Source organism: Schistocerca cancellata, chromosome 5 (genome assembly GCF_023864275.1).
Source record: "Schistocerca cancellata isolate TAMUIC-IGC-003103 chromosome 5, iqSchCanc2.1, whole genome shotgun sequence".
NCBI classification, from domain to species: Eukaryota; Metazoa; Arthropoda; class Insecta; order Orthoptera; family Acrididae; genus Schistocerca; species Schistocerca cancellata.
The window spans coordinates 614,250,226-614,256,161 of record NC_064630.1 but is presented as its reverse complement, the minus strand read 5'-3'; the positions used below and the strand labels follow the sequence as shown (position 1 = coordinate 614,256,161).

At 47.3% G+C, this 5,936-nt stretch overlaps 1 pseudogene; it reads left to right on the top strand.

Moving 5' to 3' along the window:
• Nucleotides 1–3,123: 3,123 nt before the first annotated feature.
• On the top strand, nucleotides 3,124–3,241 carry LOC126189929 (5S ribosomal RNA; annotated as a pseudogene).
• Nucleotides 3,242–5,936: the final 2,695 nt, after the last annotated feature.

Here is a 5,936-nt window from a genome sequence, read left to right as displayed (position 1 = left end):
CAATTTTTCTCTGAACTGTTCAGCAACTATATCATCGGAGACTGGAGGTCGGTAGAACTTAGTTCGTCTGTTAAGTATAACCTCCACCCATACCAATTCGCACGGAGTACCTACTTCGACTTCACTGCAAGATAAACCACTACTGACAGACACAAACACTCCACCACCAATTCTGCCCAATCTATCTTTCCTGAACACCGTCTGAGACTTCGTAAAAATTTCTGCATAACTTATTTCAGGCTTTAGCCAGCTTTCTGTACCTATAACGATTTCAGCTTATGTGCTTTCTATTAGCGCTTGAAGCTCAGGGACTTTCCCAGCACAACTACAACAATTTAAAACTACAATTCCGACTGTTCCTTGATCGAAGCACGTCCTGTATTTGCCATGTACCCTTTGAGATTGCAGCCCACCCCGTACTTTCCCGAGGCCTTCTAACCTAAAAAACCGCCCAGTCCACGCCACACAGCCACCGCTACCCGTGTAGCCGCCAGCTGAGTGTAGTGAACTCCTGACCTATTCAGCGGAACCCGAAACCCCACCACCCTATGGCGCAAGTCAAGGAATCTGCAGCCAACACGGTCGCAAAACCGTCTGAGCCTCTGATTCAGACCCTCCACCCGGCTCTGCACCAAAGGTCCGCAGTCGGTTCTGTCAACGATGCTGCAGATGGTGAGCTCTGCCTTCATCTCGTAAGCAAGACCGGCAGCCTTCACCAAATCAGATAGCCGCTGGAATCCAGAGAGAATTTCCTCAGATCCAAAGCGACAGACGTCATTAGTGACGACATGTGCCACCACCTGCAGCTGACTGCACCCTGTGCTCTTCATGGCATCGGGAAGGACCCTTTCCACATCAGGAATGACTTCACCCGGAATGCACACGGAGTGCAGACTGGATTTCTTCCCCTCCTTAGCCGCCATATCCCTAAGGGGCCCCATTACGCGCCTAACATTGGAGCTCCAAACTACCAATAAGCCCACCCTCTGCGATTGCCCGGACCTTGAAGGCTGAGAATCATCCTCTGAAACAGGGCAGGCAGCTGCATCTGGCTCAGCCAGAGACAGTACCTGAAACCTGTTTGTCAGACGCACCGGGGAGGCTTTCTGATCAGCCTCCGGCGACGTCTTTCGCTGCCTACTTGCCTTGGAACGACCTCCCAATCAACCACAGGCGAGGGCTCAGCCCCACTGCGGGGCAACCACTGCGGCATACCGATGTGGGGACAGACGGGACGAGGTTGACATCCCCGTGATACCAAAGTCCGGCTCCCCACAGTGGTGCCCATTGGCAACAGCCTCAAGCTGCGCGACCGAAGTCAGCGCCGCCAGCAACTGTGAGCGAAGGGATGCCAACTCAGCCCTCATCCGAACACAGCAATCACAGTCCCTGTCCATTCTAATCGATGTTGAACAACAGTTACTGAAACGACTCCGTGCCTAGATAACGCAAGGGAAACACGCAAAGAATGTATGAACTAACCTGTACAAATGCCTGACGACTGCGCTACAATCTGCCTGAATTTACGATTACAGTAACTAAAACACAAAATTACACCTCCTATACGAAACTATGTAACAAATAAGTGAGCTAGGAGTATACGACTTGCAGCTGGCAGCTGCTTATCCAACGGCGGCAGGGAGCACACTGGCTGTGACCAACCGACACTGGCCGTTCAAAACAAAAACAGAAGACAAACGACTACGCGAATTTACACTATTCAGGTACTAAAGCGTGATGCTACAACTCTCAACTACTATAATACGCCCGAAATTTATGAATTAAAGAATGAAAGTACCCAAAAACACGCAAAGATATTAAGAATTAAACTATGTAACAAATAAGTCAGCTAGAAGTATACGACTTGCTGCTGGCAGCTGCTTATCCAACGGTGGCAGGGAGCAAACTGACATGAAGTGCGCTACGTGCTTGGACACGTAAACTATAAGCTTTTCTGTGCAGCGACATGAAATACGTGGCTGCTATGGTTGCAGGTTCGAATCCTGCCTCCGGCATGGATGTGTGTGATGTCCTTATGTTAGTCAGGTTTACGTAGTTCTAAGTCAAGGGGACTGATGACCTCAAATGTTAAGTCCCGTTGTACTTATAGCCAGTTGAACCATTTTTCTAAATACGTAGGAATAACGCCATCGAATTCTTGTATATATTAAAGGTGACAAGGGACCATTAGCTAACTATCCAGGAAGTTCTCGAATAATAGGAGCTAGTGAAAGAGTTGATTCCTGGTGTATTCAATGTAAATTCTAACTACAATTCCATCGGAAACTGGTACCTTGTTCACTTTAAGGTGTTTTGTTTTCAACACCAGGGGCATTAATCTCCCAATTGTGAGTCTGTACTACAATATCTTCTTGCGTAAATACATTTTAATCGTAAATGCGTTATTTAATATTTCCATTTTGTATCGGATGTGTTCAGTTTCAACACTACAGAAATCCATTAGAAATTAATTTGAAGTTTTGGAACCATTCATTGACTAGATGAGACCAGATCTTCTGGTAGATATACCTGCAGGATCTGATCGATACTTATTGTAGGTTACGTGTATGTTCTTTTTGCAGATGCAAGGACTCATGTTAAGGTTGTCACTTGCAGTCTCTTCCGTAGCGAGATTATAGTAGTCTCTTTTCAGAACATTCTGCGAATGGTGACAATAAACGAGGGATGATTTTTGCCGCTTTTTAATATGTGTTTACCTAGATTACTGTTTATGACGGTTTGAGTTTTTAACCATAATTGTGCTGCGTTTGTCAAATCTGAACTCTGTGTTGTTATTTCTCCACGTAAAGTGACAGCAGAAATGTATTCCCTTTTGCGGATACGTTTAGTCTTCAGCTGCACAATTTATTGGGGACATATGAAGATTTCTGCCGGACCGATAGACGAGCCCTGATTTCCCGTTTTGCTCGAGCTGCCGTCTTAACCACTTCGGCTAGTCGAGCTCGCCTTCCGTATTCATTCCACCCCCCCCACCCCCCCTATCTCACTGTGTTGCACACTCAGCTCTCTCACAGTTGCCGAGATTCCCGCAAAGGGTGGTATTTATTTATCACTGCCTATCTGGGCACGTATGACTATTTTGCAGCGTCTATATTCTGCAGAGCCTACGGCCTTGCCGCAGTTGTAACACCGGTTCCCGTCAGATCACCGAAGTTAAGCGCTGTCGGGTTGGGCTAGCACTTGGATGGGTGATCATCCGGTACGCCGAGCGCTGTTGGCAAACGGGGTTCACTCAGCCCTTGTGAGGCAAACTGAGGAGCTACTTGACTGAGAAGTAGCGGCTCCGGTCTCGGAGACTGACCTACGGCTGGGAGAGCGGTGTGCTGACCACATGCCCCTCCATAACCGCATCCAGTGACGCTTTTGGGCTGGGGGTGACACGGCAGCCCCTCGGTACCTTTGGGCCTTCATTGGCTGTGCGGGAGGAGTTTAGTTTCGTTTAGTATTCAACGGTGTACTATTCCGTGTCATAGATGAAGTCTAATCGTATTCGCAAATGCGTATACATTTCTTCTACTTCATATGGCTGTAGACCGTAGCAGTGTCCGTCCCTTCGTGTATGGATGTCTATCTGAAGGACACCGCGTAGTGCACTGTAAAACACGGACAGTGCAAAATAGTATTGTGTGACTAGAAAGACAGCAATAATAACAAATATGTCTATCCTTGTGCGAGAATCACAACTGTGCGAGAGCAGGACGCGTACACACGATGACATACACTGTCATGGGACGTCTCTTAAATTCGTGTTTGACAGTCTTTTGCCCGGCGTAGTGCAGCATATCGACTAGGCACTGACTCAACACGTCGTTGGAAGACCCCTGAAGCAAAGCAGAATCGCACTGCTCCTATAGCTGTCCATAAATGCGACAGTGTTGCCGGTGCACGTTTTTGCTCACGAACTGATCTCTCGATCATGTCCCACAAACGTTCGACGTGATTCATCTTCGGTGACCTGAGTGACCAATCCTGTCCCTCGATTTTCGAAACAAACAAGAACAACTGTGGACCGATGACATGGCGCGTTGTCATTCATAAAAATTTCTATCTTTGTCTGGGAACATGAGGTCCTTGCAATAGCCTTCCGGTAGCCGAACAACCAGAGGAACCCGTCAACTCCACATAACTACAGCAACCCCACTATGGAGCAACCACCAGCTCGCACAGTGTGTTGTTGACAACTTGGGTCCCTGGTTTCGTGGGGTCTACGCCATACTCGAACCCTGCCATCAGCTCTTACCAACTCATCTGACAAGGCCATGGTTTTCCACTCGTCTAGGGTCCAACCGATACGGTCCTGAGCCCAGGAGAGGCGCTGCAGGCAATATCGTGCTGTTACAAAGCCATTCGCGTCAGTCGTCTGCTACTTTGGCCCGTTATCGACAAATTTCGCAGCACTGTTGTACGTCCAGCATTGATTACTACGGTTATTTCACGCAATTTTGTTTGCTGTTAGCACAGACAACTTTACGCAAACGCCGTTGATCTCTATCGTCAAGTGAAAGCGGCGACCAGTGCATTGTCCGTGGTGAGATGTATTGCCTGAAATGTGGTATTCGCGCCACATTCTTGACGCTGTGGACAACGGTGTATTGATTTCCCTAACGAATCCCGAAAAGGAATGTCCTGTGCTTCCAACTCTAAGTACCCTACAACTTTCAAAATCTATTCTACATCTACTTCTACATCTACATTTATACTCCGCAAGCCACCCAACGGTGTGTGGCGGAGGGCACTCTACGTGCCACTGTCATTACCTCCCTTTCCTGTTCCAGTCGCGTATGGTTCGCGGGAAGAACAACTGTCTGAAAGCCTCCGTGCGCGCTCTAATCTCTCTAATTTTACATTCGTGATCTCCTCGGGAGGTATAAGTAGGGGGAAGCAATATATTCGATACCTCATCCAGAAACGCACCCTCTCGAAACCTGGCGAGCAAGCTACACCGCGATGCAGAGCGCCTCTCTTGCAGAGTCTGCCACTTGAGTTTGTTAAACATCTCCGTAACGCTATCACGGTTACCAAATAACCCTGTGACGAAACGCGCCGCTCTTCTTTGGATCTTCTCTATCTCCTCCGTCAACCCGATCTGGTACGGATCCCACACTGATGCGCGATACTCAAGTATAGGTCGAACGAGTGTTTTGTAAGCCACCTCCTTTGTTGATGGACTACATTTTCTAAGGACTCTCCCAATGCATCTCAACCTGGTGCCCGCCTTACCAACAATTAATTTTATATGATCATTCCACTTCAAATCGTTCCGCACGCATACTCCCAGATATTTTACAGAAGTAACTGCTACCAGTGTTAGTTCTGCTATCATATAATCATACAATAAAGGATCCTTCTTTCTATGTATTCGCAAAACATTACATTTGTCTATGTTAAGGGTCAGTTGCCACTCCCTGCACCAAGTGCCTATCCGCTGCAGATCTTCCTGCATTTCGCTACAATTTTCTAATGCTGCAACTTCTCTGTATATTACAGCATCATCCGCGAAAAGACGCATGGAACTTCCGACACTATCTACTAGGTCGTTTATATATATTGTGAAAAGCAATGGTCCCATAACACTCCCCTGTGGCACGCCAGAGGTTACTTTAACGTCTGTAGACGTCTCTCCATTGATAACAACACGCTGTGTTCTGTTTGCTAAAAACTCTTCAATCCAGCCACACAGCTGGTCTGATATTCCGTAGGCTCTTACTTTGTTTATCAGGCGACAGTGCAGAACTGTATCGAACGCCTTCCGGAAGTCAAGGAAAATAGGATCTACCTGGGAGCCTGTATCTAATATTTTCTGAGTCTCATGAACAAATAAAGCGAGTTGGGTCTCACAGGATCGCTGTTTCCGGAATCCATGTTGATTCCTACATAGTAGATTCTGGGTTTCCAAAAACGACATGATACTCGAG